The sequence below is a fragment of the Cupressus sempervirens genome, chromosome 9 (assembly GCF_028749045.1).
Source record: "Cupressus sempervirens isolate cs-2001-9-10 chromosome 9, ASM2874904v1, whole genome shotgun sequence".
Classification (NCBI taxonomy): domain Eukaryota; kingdom Viridiplantae; phylum Streptophyta; class Pinopsida; order Cupressales; family Cupressaceae; genus Cupressus; species Cupressus sempervirens.
Window position 1 is genome coordinate 137,521,090 of NC_143126.1, and position 15,543 is coordinate 137,536,632.

At 37.5% G+C, this 15,543-nt stretch overlaps 1 pseudogene; it reads left to right on the forward strand.

Moving 5' to 3' along the window:
* The first annotated feature begins 243 nt into the window (after positions 1-243).
* On the forward strand, positions 244-879 carry LOC149537898 (F-box protein At1g67340 pseudogene; annotated as a pseudogene).
* Positions 880-15,543: the final 14,664 nt, after the last annotated feature.

Here is a 15,543-nt window from a genome sequence, read left to right on the forward strand (position 1 = left end):
GGTTTTTCAACTGAGGAATGAATTTTTGAAGTCAAACCTAACCAAAGAATTGGATTTTCAATAGCTAATTGATTCAGCTACGCGTGAGAAGCCTTTTACAAGATCAAATGATGAACAAAATGAAATTTTTTTGGCCCCAAGAAGCAAAAATGATGATCTTTCCAATAACAAAGTAGAACAAAAAATCATTCACTATTGAAATCTATCAGAACATATGATGGGTCATGTCTTCTAAAGGAAAAGATGACACAGGCGCTTAAATATATAAAAGAATTCAATAGAAATAATAGTGCATTTTATGCATGGGTGTTGTATTCTCTCAGCATGATTCAATTCAATGGCAATGGAGGCTCACGGAAGGAGAAAATGCTAAGAGTAGGAGTAGTTCTATGTGCCAAAGTAGTCACCCTAGGGTGCATTAATGCCATGAAAGAGCTCAACAATTGCTTGCAGGATGGATACAGAGTGAAAAGGAACTTTCAGGAGGGGCAGAAATTTTTGGTACAAGCCAATGCAAAAGAAGCAATATTATGTGTTGTAGACAAATGCTTCCATGCAAGGAAGCTCAAGAACAAGAAATGGCCTATGAAGCATCACACCTTTAATGATTTACTCATGGAATGGTTTGAATTACATCCCCCAGCTAAGGGTCTAAGACTATGCTCTTATTCCAGGTGCAAAAGACCTAAAACTAGACGACATTAATTCCAAAGGTGTCCTACATGTGGCACTATCAATTACTACTCCAGGGCATGCCAGGCTTTAGATTGGAAGAACAATCACAGGTATAATTTCTCTCTTGTTGATAATTGTGATGAAAAACAAGGCCTAGAAATTATTGACTGAGCAACCATTAAAGGAGATGATGGGAAAAATTAGGCCAAGATAAAAATGGTAGACTTGAGGTTCAAAACAAATATGGCACAACTTACATAGATTGTGTGAATGGGAGTCTAGCTGAGTAGAAAAATAGGTTTGTCCAAAAATACGACAGTCTTGAATCAAGAGGATTCTAATTGTTCATTTCTAGATCTATGAACAGGTTGTAGGAGATGTAAACAATACCTGAGATTGCTCTTAACTTGTTTGACATAATGCTAAAATAGAAAGGAAAGCAAACTATACCTGTGACATCACATATTCAAGTAATTCTAAAATTGGGTTTGACTATTTGTGTGACAACCTTGGACAAAGTAAAGGGGACCTTGTTATGAGATGACCAAAGCCATTTAACCTTTCTATTGTTGATGAAGTTGACTTGGTCTTGATTGGTGATGGTAGAAAATCCTTTGCTGATAAGTGGTGAGGCCCCTAGTGATGCCGCGTGGTTTCAAGTGGCTATTCAAGTAGCCAATCTTCTTGTGTAGGATTATCATCATAATGTGGAGCTCACTGAGGAAGGCATAGCAACTGTAGAGCTATCTCTTGACACAGATGACTTGTGGGATGAAAGGGACCCTTAAGCAAGATTTGTGATAAATGCTTTAAAGGCAAAAGAGTTCTATCGACGGGATGCGAACTACATTCTCAAAGATGGTCAAGTGAAAATTATTCTGCAACAGAGCACAACCATCGAGGAGAATTAGATATCTCTCATGGAGGGAGATGAAAATGAAGGAGTTGATTATTATAGATACTCTTATAGCTAGTTGTGTTGAAGGGTTACAAAGATTGCCAGAGCAGCTGATTATTATGGTAAGGAAGTCAGACATGTTATTAACAAGATGCACCAAACGTATGATGTGATTGCCACTAGAGCTATACATTTCAAAGCTTTTTGGGATAGATCAATTGTGTCAGGATGGATAGAGTTAGTAGCTCGAAGATCAATGATCGAATATGTATACATTCTTAGGAATCCTAGCTAAAAGTTTTGCCTTTGAAAGTCTTCCTTGTATAAGTTAATTTTCTTGAGGCTAATTAACCTCCCAAAAATCATGTATTTTGGAGGTGGTTATTAACCACGAAGAGGTAGTTATTAACCTCTATGTCTATATAAGGACTCCTATTGGCTTTGTAAAGGGGACTTTTTGGTTTTAAAAATAAGGGAACACTACGCTGAAATTTTTATTGGGGAATAAATTTTGGAAAGTATGTACACATTTTATCTCTGAAATTGAAAATCTCATTTGTCTTCTTTGTGCAAGGAAATGAAATAAGATGTGCTTTTGGTTTCTTATTCTAAAATCAAAATTGTTATCTGTTGTAGCAAACATTCTCATGGTATTGTGCGAGTGTTTATGAATAATGAATGTGTTTGATATTACTGGTTACTTTCAAGTGTAGTTCTTGATCACCTTTGTTATCATTCTCGTTTACCCAAGAAGGTTGTCAGGGTGTGTGGTGTATTCGTCCTAAATGGCTTTCTCTTGATCTTCAAAATTTTAGATTCTTTATTCAAAAAACCCTTTAAAAATTATATCAAATGAGGGAGCAGCCCGTCTAAAGGTAGAGGAAGGATGCATACCAAGGGCCTATCCAACTATTGTGAACAGTTTGCCACACACTCTGTTGGAAAAATTCTACTATGAAAAATCTATTTACCAACAAATAAGAAAGATTGACAGTCACCTGTAATGAAGCACAATGGTGCTCCCACATGAGAACATTTTTCATGTTCTCCAACCAAACCTCGGCTTTCAAGATATCGAGGATGATATCATTTCAAATTTGAACAACCTATCTTGGAGGTGTAGATGAAGTGCATAGCAATATCATCAAGTAAATCAAGTTCTTTAAGAAGAAGAAGAGTTCAGGGAAATATTGCAAAGGGCTCCTATTGGTCATAATGTTGTAGTTGTTGAAATAATAGTAGTCATTCCAAGAAGAAACATGCAAAATCTTGGTCATATTCAAGGGAAAATAAATAACAACCACTACACTAGCTGATAAACCGTACACCTAGGTAGATAGACAAAAGGGTTTGGTAGACGAAGATTGTGAAGCCCTTCAGAAGTTAGATTTCAAGCCACTTACCCCTAAGAAGAAGAAAAAGGTCAAGTCTGTTAGTAGGTCTTCTTCATCAACTAAGGCTACTATTTCTCCTACGGCATTTCAATCTTTGATTTCTGCCAGGTACTCTTGTACCTTTAGCCATAAATTTGTAGCTCTTGAATATCATTCTTTTGACTATGGAACATTAAGCACCACAGCCGCCAGTCCCATGGGGAGTTGCTAATGGTCCTCTAGCTTTAGGGAACCAATTACATGACATGCCTGTTGGTTTTCAAAAAATTCTTCCAAAGTTTTTTGGTGATGAAAAAGACACTACTGATCAGCATATAAGTGCATTCTTTATAGCAAGTGGGGTTCTTGCAATTCAACATGAAGATGTTTCTATCCATCTTTTTGTTGAAACACTCACTGAAGCTGTAGCTAAATGGTTTGGGCAGCTAACAAATGGATCAATTACTTCATAGGAAAAATTGATTCAAGCTTTTGAGAGAAGATTTAAAACTACTAAAGATGAACATTTGCTCCTTTCCCAGTTGACTCAAATGAAAAAGGAAATTCATGAGCCAATGCAAGAATTCATTGCTCATTTTAATCAGACAGTGAATTGAATTCTTGTCAACAAAATACCCACTAAAGAAAATCAAATGACCTTCTTCATTAGTGCTCAACCTTCTAATGTAAGCTTTCAAATATAAAGGGCAAGACTTTCTAATCTAGCGGCTATGCAAACTTTGGCTATTGAGGTGGAAGATGACTTGCTTAGTTCAGGAAAATGGAGTCGTGATCTTAAAAAGGGAAAAGGTCAACGAGCTCTTATTGCTACCACTGATCCTTTATATCAAAAATTGTCTAATGATGTGCTACAACTGAAAAAGTAGTTGCCCTATAATCCTCCACCTTTGTATCAAGATATCTCAAGGAGGAATTATATGCCATATCACCAAAATAGACAAACTAAATGGTTACCCCAATCAACACCAAGATTAGCCATCGAACACCCCTCATCATTTGGTAAATAGGCTGCCATGTGTGATTTTCACCTAACAAAAGACCATGATGGTGCAAACTATCCTGAGATGGCTAGATTCATGCAAATGCACTTAATGGAAGAGAAGATAGAAGAATATGTGGCTCCTAAAGATGTAACAGAAACTACTATTGGGACCTCTTCTATTAACTTTCTAGAATATGAATTGGATGGTGAGAAAGTCGAAGATATTAAAAATCATTCTTTTAATGTACCTACACCAAGTTGGAGTGATGTAGGAGCATCCAGAGGTATAAGGGCAATCTTGTGTCACCCAAAAAAAATGTGCTTAGACTTAGTTTTTGTTTCATGTGTTTTCATTTCTGGATATCCATTTGGGTTAAATAAAGGTTCCAACTCTCACAGTTCTACTATCAGTGTTCTAGGATAGAGTATTTGAACACCTTGGGATATGTGTAAATGCTAAAAAAATAGGAGTATGTAATTGAGCCATCATTTTGGTGAACTAAGAGGTGTAAATTGGCCAGATGAATGTAATTGTAATTTAGAGCATTCCAGAAAAAGAATCAGGTCAAAAGGCCCCACGGTTTGAAAGTTATCGCAGTTTTTTGGGTTTTGGAGACCTCCTAAGAATGCTTCAAAGTTAGGTTAGGGGCATTAAATGACCTCAAAAAGGGTCAAAAAATAGGGGACGATAAAATATGGTCCATAGGGCTATAGAGAACTTCGACAGCTTTCTAGAAATGTAAACAGTTCATCAATCGGAGCTACAGTTCAAAAGTTATGCCTCCCGAAAGTTTGGTTACTGTTTCTAGATTCTTCTAGATTTGCGTCGACTTCTAACGCAGCTTTTGGAGCCTTCTATTTGGTCGTTGGATGCCTACTAGCACTTTCTAGAATGTATTCCTAGTCCTTAACCCTCTAGGGCCTATTTAAGGACATTTCTAGCATTGTAAAAGGCAGTTCGGTGTGGATTTTGAGAGGAGGTACTAAAAGGAGAAATTATCTCCAAATTTATGTTATTGTAAGCCCTTAGGGCATGTTTTGAAGTCTATTTTCTCTGTACTAAATGTATTTTCTTATTTAAAAAGTTAATAAAATTTCCCGTTCTTGTTGTGTCCATTCTGTGCATGAGTTGTGTCCCCATCAAGTGGTATCAGAGCATACCTTTGTCAGTGGTAGTAGAGTGTACCTCCATCAAGTGGTATCAGAGAAATTTTTCCTGAGTGTGTAGACAGAGTGTCGACTGTGAGGTAGTTTGCACCAGGACTGTGGCATTGTGGGTTTGAGTTAAGAAGATTCCTTCATGAAGAGAGCATGGTGGAAGGGCCAGAGTTGTTAATCCTGAGGAGGTTAGAACCCTCCAAAGGCAGGTACAAGCATTACAGGAGGAGCTCCATAGAGGAACAAATGTTTCCGTAGGTGACGACAGTGAGGATGACAATGAAGAAGAAGAAATTGGACCAGAAGGAGAATTTGACGGGGAAGTTTTGAATCAGGTAGAGGAAAGGCTTTTTAGGGCCATTACTAAATTTGGGAAAAGACCTACAATTGATGTGGGTGTATTTTTAGGAAATCTGAAACCAGATGAGTTTATCAACTGGATCAATGAACTGAAAGAATACTTTGAGTATGAGGATATCAAGGATCTAGATAGGGTTAAGTTTGCAAAGGCCAAACTAAAATTCCATGCCAAAATCTGGTGGCAAGAGGTTCAATTAGAAAGAAACAGAAGAGGAAAGAAGAAGATCAAAAGGTGGGATCGCATGGTGGACAAATTAAAGAAGCAGTTCATTCATGTGGACTACGAGCTTGATTTGTTTAAGAAGATGCATGGGCTAAAGCAAGCTGGAAGACTAGTCCAAGAATATACAGAGGAGTTTTATCGACTTTTGATTAGAGCAGGGCATGCAGAAGCAAATAAGGAGAATGTTGCTTGTTATATCAATGGGTTGCGACCTAGCATCCAGGAGGAATTAAGTCTAGTAAAAATGACCAGCGTTGAAGAGGCATACCAATTTTCCTTATGAGTTGAAGAGAAGTTGAATAAGAGGTTTGAAGGGAGACAAAGAGGGTGTGGTCAAGGAGGAAGGGGAAGTGGTAGGTCATCTAGAGGTCGAAATGAAGCCCAAAAGAAAAATGAAGATGTGGGTACTAGCAGGAACCAGAGGAATGAGGGTTTCAACTGCTCCCATGATCAAGACTTTGGAAATCAGAGAGGAAGAGGTAGAGGACATGGGCAAGGAAGAGGAGGCTTTCGTGGTACCTATTTCCATTGCAATGAAGAAGGGCATCATGCCTTTGAATGCCCTCAATGACAAGGAAGGATAGATAGGAGAGCTGAGGGCCAAGCTAGGGTTGTTCATGTGGATGAGGATGCACAATCATCACATTCAGAGGATGGAGAAAGAGGTGAGACCTTGGTGAATGAAAGGGTCCTACTAAGTGGTGAGATTGAACCAGGACAAAGGAGGAGTTTGTTTCGTACCAGATGCAAGTGTGAGAATAAATGTTGTGACGTGATCATTGATGGTGGTAGCACTGATAACTTGGTATCAGAAGAGATGGTCTCTAAGATGAAGCTCAAGAGGGAGAGACATCCCGAGCCCTATCAGATCGCTTGGGTAAAAGATGATCATAAGGTCTTGGTAAGTGAACAATGTCTCATGCAATTCAAAATTGGGAGTTACCATGATGAAGTTCTCTATGATGTTATTCTAATCGATTTTTTCCATCTATTATTGGGTAGACCATGGCAGTTTGATAGACATGCAGTACATGATGGTCATGCAAACACATATTCTCTAACAAAGGATGGAGTTTGCCACAAACTGAAGCCCATAAAAAAGGAAGGTGAAAAGGTATGTAGTAGTGCTAGGATTTGTCTTGTTAATGGAAAGAAGTTTTTAGATGGAATGAAACATCAGTGTATGTGCTATGCTTTGATTCCTAGAAAAGATAAAGAAGGTAGTAGTGAAATACCACTTGAAATTTCAGATTTACTAGGTGAATTTGGAGATATTATCTCTGATAATGTTCCAGAAGGATTGCCACCAGTAAGGAAAATCAGTCATCAGATAGATCTGATTCCAGGAGCAAGTTTGCCTAACAAGGCTGCTCACAGGATGACTCCTACTAAAACAAAGGAGCTAAATAGATAGGTTCAGGAGCTATTGAGGAAGGTCTTGATTTGAGAGAGCCTAAGTCCATGTGCAGTACAAATAGTACTCACACCAAAGAAGGATGGAGAGTGGAGGATGTGTACATATTCTCGAGCTATAAATAGGATAACGATCAAGTACCAATTTCCTTTGCCAAGAATGGATGATCTTATGGACTACTTGAGTGGAGCTCAGTACTTCACAAAGATAGATCTCAAGAGTGGCTATCATCAGATACAGATTCGAGAAGGAGATGAGTGGAAAATGGCCTTCAAGACCAAAGAGGGTCTTTATGAGTGGTTATTCATGCCCTTTGGATTGACAAATGCCCCAAGCACCTTCATGTGGTTTATGAATGAGGTAATTAAGAAGTTCTTTGGAAAAATTTTTATTGTCTATTTGGATGATATTTTAATTTTCAGCAAGACTTTGGAAGAAAATTTATTGCATATTCGTACTGTCTTTGAAAGGTTAAGGGAAGAGAAACTGTTAATTAATTTGAAGAAGTGTATCTTTGCAAAAAGAGAGTTAGTCTATTTGGGGTTTGTTATATCACCTAAAGGTCTCAAAATGGATCCAGAGAAGGTAAAAGCCATCTTGGAATGGCCTACTCCAAGGTCTACTATTGAGGTAAGATCATTTCATGGTCTGGTTAGTTTTTATATGAAGTTTATTAAGAATTTTAGTGGCATATGTGCACCCCTAATTGACACAATAAGAGGGGATAGAAAAGAGTTCAAATGGACTGCAACAACTGTGAGAAGTTTTGAATTGCTGAAGAAGAAGGTGACAGAACAACCTGTGTTGGCACTTCTAGATTTTAGAAAGGTGTTCCAGGTGGATTGTGATGCTAGTGGTAGTGCTATTGGGGCTGTATTAAGCCAAGAAGGTAAGCCTATTGCATATTTTAGTGAAAATTTGAATGATGCCAAGAAGAAGTATTCTGTTTATAATCAAGAGTTCTATGCAATAGTTCAAGCCTTTAAGAAATGGAGGCATTGTTTTTTGCCAAAAGAATTTGTTTTGTATACTGATCATCAGTCATTACAGTACCTAAATAGCCAAGGTAAATTGAATTAGAGGCATATAAAGTGCGTAGAGTTCTTGCAGAGTTATACATTTGTGTTGAAGCATAGAAGTGGAAAATCTAATAAGGTTGCAGATGCACTAAGTAGGCGACAATTGTTGCTTATAGTAATGCAGGTTGAAGTAGTTGGGTTTGATGAACTCAAGAATTTGTACCCTGAGGATCCTAATTTTGTGCTGAAGCATGGAAAGCTTGTAAAGAGCCTTTTGCTATAGATAGAACCAAGTGGTTAGACTATTTGATTCAGGATGGCATGTTGTTCAAGGGTAGTTAATTGTGCATTCCAAGGAGTTCCATGGGGGAAAATCTGATTAAGGAGAAACACAGTGGAGGGATGGTAGGACATTTTGGTCGAGATAAGACCATTGCCATTCTTAGAGAACATTATTTTTGGCCTCAGATTTCATAGGATATGAAGAAGTTTGTACAGAGTTGCCAAGTTTGTCAAGTTGCCAAGGGATTTAGTCACAATACTGGACTATATCAGCCATTGCCTATTCCATCAAAGCCATGGGAGGACATAAGTATGGATTTTTTTCTTGGATTGCCAAGGACACAAAGGGGTAATGACTCAATATTTGTGGTGGTTGATAGGTTCTCCAAAATGGCACATTTCATTCCATGCCACAAGACTCATGATGCTATCCATATTGCAGACTTGTTTTTCAAAGAAGTGGTAAGACTACATGGTCTTCCAAGGAGTATAGTTTCTGATAGAGATACTAAATTTGTGGGGTATTTCTGGAGGACATTATGGAAAAATTTGAGAATAGAATTGAAATTCAGTTCCACACATCACCCACAGATTGACGGCCAAACAGAAGTGGTAAACAGAAGTCTGGGCAATTTGCTGAGATGTTTAGTTGGGGATAAGCCCAAGGGATGGGATTTGACTCTACCACAAGAAGAGTTTGCTTACAATAACTCTATAAATAGGAGTACTAGAAAATCACCATTCCACATTGTATATGGAAGTAGCCCAAGGACTGCACCAGAATTGAGGAAGATAGAGCAAGGGGAAAGGACAAGTGCTAAAGCTGAAGAATTTGCTGAACATATCAAGCATCTACATGAGGAGGTTCAAGGACACATTACCAAGATGAATCAAGAGTATGAAGCTAGGGCTTATCAAAGGAGAAGACATAAGGAATTTCAAGTAGGGGATCTAGTCATGGTGCACTTACAAAAAGAAAGATTTCTAGCCAGTACTTACAACAAGCTGAAAATGAAGAAATTTGGCTCTTGCAAAATTCTAAAGAAACATGACTTAGGAAATGCATATGAGGTGGAGCTGCCAAATGGTGTTCACATTTCTCCTATTTTCAGCATTGCAAACTTAACAGAGTATCATGATGATGGTGTAGATGAGGAGCTGGTGTTAGAGCAATGTTCAATTCCTGCTTCTAGGAAGGAGGAGATAGACGACATTCTAGATCATTGTGTGGGTAGAAGTACCAGAAATAGGCAGTATGAAGAGTACTTGGACAAGTGGAAAGGATGGCCAATCAAGGACTCAACTTGGATTTCAGTAGCTGAGGTTTCCCATTTGGGATTTCCTCTACCATTCATAAAGTGACAAGGTCACTTTTCAATCTACCCTGGGTGTCTGATGTAGGAGCATCCAGAGGTATAAGGGCAATCCCGTGTCACCCAAAAAAAATGTACTTAGACTTAGTTTCTATTTCATGTATTTTCATTTCTGGATACCCATTTGGGTCAAATAAAAGTTCCAACTCTCACAGTTCCACTTCTGTTTCATGTATTTTCATTTCTGGATACCCATTTGGGTCAAATAAAGGTTCCAACTCTCATAGTTCCACTATCAGTATTCTAGGATAGAGTATTTGAACACCTTGGGATATGTGTAAATGTCAAAAAAATAGGAGTATGTAATTGAGCCATTATTTTGGTGAACTAGGAGGTGTAAATTGGCCATATGAATGTAATTGTAATTTAGAGCATTCCAAAAAAAGAATGAGGTCAAAAGGCCCCATAGTTTGAAAGTTATCGCAATTTTTTGGGTTTTGGAGACCTCCTAAAAATGTTTCAAAGCCAAGTTAGGGGCATTAAATGACCTTGAAAAGGGTCAAAAATAGGGGACAAGCAAAGCTAGTCCATAGGGCTATAGAGCACTTCGAGAGCTTTTTGAAAATGTAAACGGTTCGTCAATCGAAGCTACGGTTCAAAAGTTATGCCTCCCAAAATTTCGATTATTGTTTCTAGATTCTTCTAGATTTGCATCGACTTCTAATGCAGCTTCTAGAGCCTTCTATTTGGTCGGTGGATGCCTACTAGCACTTTCTAGAATGTAATCCTAGTCCTTAACCCTCCAGGGTCTATTTAACGACATTTCTGGCATTGTAAAAGGCAATTCAGATTGGAGTTTGAGAGGAGGTACTGAAAGGAGAAATTATCTCTAGATTTATGTTATTATAAGCCCTTAGGGCATGTTTTGAAGTCTATTTTCTCTGTACTAAATGTATTAGCTTATTTAAAAATTTAATAAAATTTCTCTTTCTTGTTGTGTCCATTATGTGCATGGGTTGTATCCTCATCAAGTGGTATCAGAGCATACCTTTGTCAGTGGTAGTAGAGCATACATCCATCATGGAGATAGAGATTGGAAGAAAAGTGGAGTAAAGGAGCAAAGGATAAAGCTTCTGATGAGATTGCTAAGCTTATTCTATCTCGAAAGCATACTCTAAAAGTGCCTTCACAAACAAAGGAGTTAGATAAGAGTAAAACCTCCCCCATTATTGAAGACTCTTTCAATTTCATTAATTATTGTAAGAAGACCAAAGTACAAATTTCTCAGTTGGACTACCTAAAAGCTAACCCTAATCAATTAGAAAGGTTGATCCAATGTGTTGGGAAAGGAAAAAGTTCACCTAAGATCACTATCAACCATGAATTTGGAGTTTGTCTAGAAGCGGAAGATAATTTGGAAGGGCCCATGACTGAGAAAGAATCTTTTGTTGCAGCGTCTTTATCAGACAAACCTAAGCCTTTCTATGTTTCTCTTTATATAGTTGGATGCAAGTTAAGTAATTGTATCAATGATTCTAGTGCATCTGATAATGTTATGCCTTTAAAGGTAGCACATGCCTTGGGTCTCTCTCTAAATAAACTTTTTGGAAAAGTGTATTCTATGGAGGCAAAACAAGTCCCACTGGTTGGCCAGTTGAAAGATGCTCAGGTAGCACTTACAGCACATCCTGAGAAGAAGTTAAAATTAAATATTGTAGCTACTGATATTCCTGTCAGTTATGGGATGCTTTTGTACATAAGTTTTTGCAAGGATCTTGATGGTTAGATCAAGATGGACATGTCTCATGCACTTATCCTAATTGGAGATAAAAAGATTAAGCTTAATCATGAGCCTAAAGCCAAATATACAGTCTTGAAATCAGATGATCCAAGAGCTGAAATAGTGTATGTTGATACTGGGCATGGAATGTATATGATGACATCCATTGAAGAAGATGTGACTAAGCCTCTCATTCCTAATATAACTAATGAGTTATGGTCAATGGAGTTTGATGGAAGTTCTTCTTCTTCTAGTTCAGGTGCTGGGATAGTGTTGATATCACTGAAAGGAGAGAAATTCCCAAAAGCTTTTAAGTTGGCTTTTGAAACCACCAATAATACCACTAAATATGAAGCCCTTCTACTTGGTCTTGAGCATGCAAAAGAAAAGGGAATCAAACTACTCAAGGTATTTGGAGATGTGGAATTAATTGTCAACTAGGTGCGGAGGCAATACCAAACAAAGAATGCCAAACTAAAAGCATATAGAAATAGAGTGTGGGATGAGATTGAGCATTTCGATGCTTTTTCTTTATATGCTATCCCTCGTGAACAAAATTCTAAAGTAGATTGTCTTGTAGTCTCTGCATCTCTATTTATTCCTCACCCTGAGTTCAACTGAGATGTTTACACAATAGAGATGATTCATAGACCCATTGTGCCTGATAATGATCGACACTGGCAAGTTTTTGATGATGATGGGCAAATCATTGCATTTCTTGAGGGAAGGTCTCCATTTTCAGACCTAAAATTTTAAAGATTGCATAATAATAATGGAACACCAGGAGATGATCCTGAGGTTATTCAAATTGAGGGTAATGTTATCCCGAGAGGATTAGTTATACTAGAGAGTCTTTTTGATAAAGAAGAAAAAAGAAAAGAGAAAGTTGAAGACACTAAACCTTCTAATTGTTCGGGTTATGAGAAAGTAAATATTGGTTCTAAGGAAAACCCAAAGATGGTCCTAATAGGAAAAGATTTGACATCAGATGAGAAAGAAGAATTCACAAAGTTGCTAAAAGCTTACCAAGATTTTTTTAATTGGGGTTATGAAGATCTAAAGGAATTCATGAATGGGAAATTTAAACATCAGATTCCTTTGAAACCTGGTTCAACTCCCTTTTGGAAAAAGCAAAGACAATTCAATCCCAAGGTAGCTGATGCTATTTTCAATGAGGTTGATAAGATGCTTAAAGAAAAAATTATCTACCCCATTCACCATTCCACATGGGTAGCCAATATTGTTCCTATTAGGAAGAAGAATGGTGAGATAAGAATATGTCTTGACTTTCACAATTTGAATCAGGGGTCACTTAAGGATAATTATGGATTCCATGTCATTGATCATATTCTGTAGTTGGTATCTAGCTGAAAGCTCATGTCAATGCTAGATGGCTTCTCCAGTTATAATCAGATCAGTGTCCCACCGAAAGACCAACATAAAACAACTTTTACCACTCCATGGGGTACGCTTGCCTATAATCGTATGCCTTTTGGTTTGATAAATGTCGGTGCCACCTTTCAATGGGCGATGGATCATTCATTTGAGGACTTCAAGAATAAGATTATTGTGATGTACCTTGATGATCTTACAGTGTTTTCAAAAAATAGAAGAGATCATGTGCATCATCTAGAAGCCATCTTGTATCGATGTCAAACTCAAGGCATCTCACTGAATCCTAGGAACTCTATATATGGGGTAACAGAAGGTAAACTATTGGGGCATATTGTCTCTAAAGAGGGTATTCAAATAGATCCTAAATGGGTGAAAGCTATCCAACAGTTGTCACTTCCCGTGAGTAAACCAGGAGTCAGGTCTTTCTTTGGGCAGATAAACTTCATAAGGAGGTTCGTGCCTGACTTCTCTAAGATTACAAAGTTGATTATGGATATGATGAAAGGGAATAAAAATTTTAAGTGGATGAAGGAAGGTAAGGCTTCTTTCAAACAAATCAAATCTACGATTGGTAATGCTCCTACCCTTTCTTATCCAAATTTTTCTAATGATTTTCATTTGTATTGCTATGCATCTAAGAACACTTTATCTACTATACTTACACAACCCAAAAAAGACAATATCGAGGCCCCGATAGCATTCATGAACATCCCTCTTAAGAAACATGAATTGAAATATTCTTTGATTGAGAAGAATGCATATGCTTTGGTTAGACCAGTGAAACAATTTAGGTTCTACATCCTAAACTCTCACTCCAAGGTATTTTTTCCTGATTCGGCAATGAAGATGCTTCTAACGCACCAAGAGATTGGTGTGAACAAAAGGGCCTCCTAGATAGCTAAAGTAAAAGAATACGATCTTGATAGTAAACCTATAAAGCTTGTCAGAGGAAAAGTATTTTGTAAGGAAATTGCAGAAGGATCTTCTAAAGGTGAAGAAGAAACAGAGGAAGAAATGCCTTTAGTTTTATTCATTATCAATGTTGATGACTAGTTTTCAAATATTGCCTATTTTCTGACATATGGAGAGTGTCCTACTCATTTATCACCTAAAGAGAAGAGGACCTTGAAATTGAAATCCATGAAGTATGTTCTCTAGGGTAATTTTTTGTACAAGAAAGGGATAGACGGTACCTTTCTAAGGTGTGTAGATTCAAGCAAAGAAAGGAGTTGCTTCAATTGTTCCATAATGAAGCATGTGGAGGTCATTACTCAGCATCAGTAATAGCTTACAAAATCTTGAGAAATTGTTTTTATTGGCTCGAGATGTTCAAGGATGTAGAAGAGTGGGTCAAGAAGTGTGAGTCCCGCCAATATTTCAAAGAAAGAGTCCAATTAGCAACACTTCCCTTGAAGCCAGTACTAATCGAAGAACCCTTTCAACAATGGGGTTTGGACTTCATAGGTCCTATTCATCCTTCATCCACTACTAGAAAAACTCACATTTTGATGGTGATTGACTATTTTACTAAGTGGGTGGAAGTGATCCTAGTCAAGCAAACAACTTTGGAAGTGGTGTGCAATTTTATCAAGCAAAACGTTTTGGTTAGGTTTGGTGTTCCAAACAAAATTGTTACTGACAATGCTACCAACTTCTCCTCCCAAGAGATCTCCTCCTTCTTCTATCAATATGGAATCATTCTCTCTCACTCCTTAGATTATTTTGCACAGGAAATGGTTAGGCAGAGCCAAGCAATAAAAATATTATGACCATTGTGCGGAAATTGATAGATGTTAATCAAAGGTCCTAGCACAAGCACTTGTATTATGCACTTTGGGTAGATCGTACTACTAAAAAGAGAGCAATAGGATTACCCCCCTTTGAGATCCTGTATGGAACTGAGCCAACTCTTCCTCTTCCTTTGGAACTATCCACCTTGAAAATATAGAATGTTATTGAGAATTATGAATTCAAAGATGCTCTTGAAAGAGGAATGTTGTATTTGACAAAGTTGGAAGAAGAGAGAGAACTGGTTGTAGACAAAATTTTGGAACATCAATCTCATGTTAAGAAATTATTTGACAAGAGGGTTAAGTAGAGGGTGTTTCAAGAAGGTGACCTTGTCTTGCTTTGGGATAAACATCGAGAACCAAAGGGCGTACATGGAAAATTTGACTCTTTATGGAGATGCCCTTTCTAGATTAAAGAGGTATATAGAAAGAATTATTTTATTTTGTCATACCTGAGTGGTACCTAGTTGCCCTTACCTTATAATGGGCAACACCTGAAGCATTATCATCAGTAGAAGGTGTTTATACACTTTTTTGTATATAAGGTATACCATTTTTGGTGTGCTCTTGTCAATTTGTGTTCCTTTAGTTTTTCCTTTTCATTGTCTCATTTTTGGTGTTCGTCCCCTCTTTTGTAAATTAGTCCCTCAAATGACTCTATTTTATAGCCCAATGGATAAGGCATTATTTTATTCATTCTAGATTCGAGCTTTCTCCTTGTCAGTCCTTGTCCCCAGTTAGAGCCAGCTATTGCCCGATCATAAAATTGTTTCAATTTTAGAGGGCATGGTTAATTTTTGAAAGTTGTCTAGTTTTAAACCTTAAATTGGTCATTTTATCTTTGAATCTTTGTGAGTCTC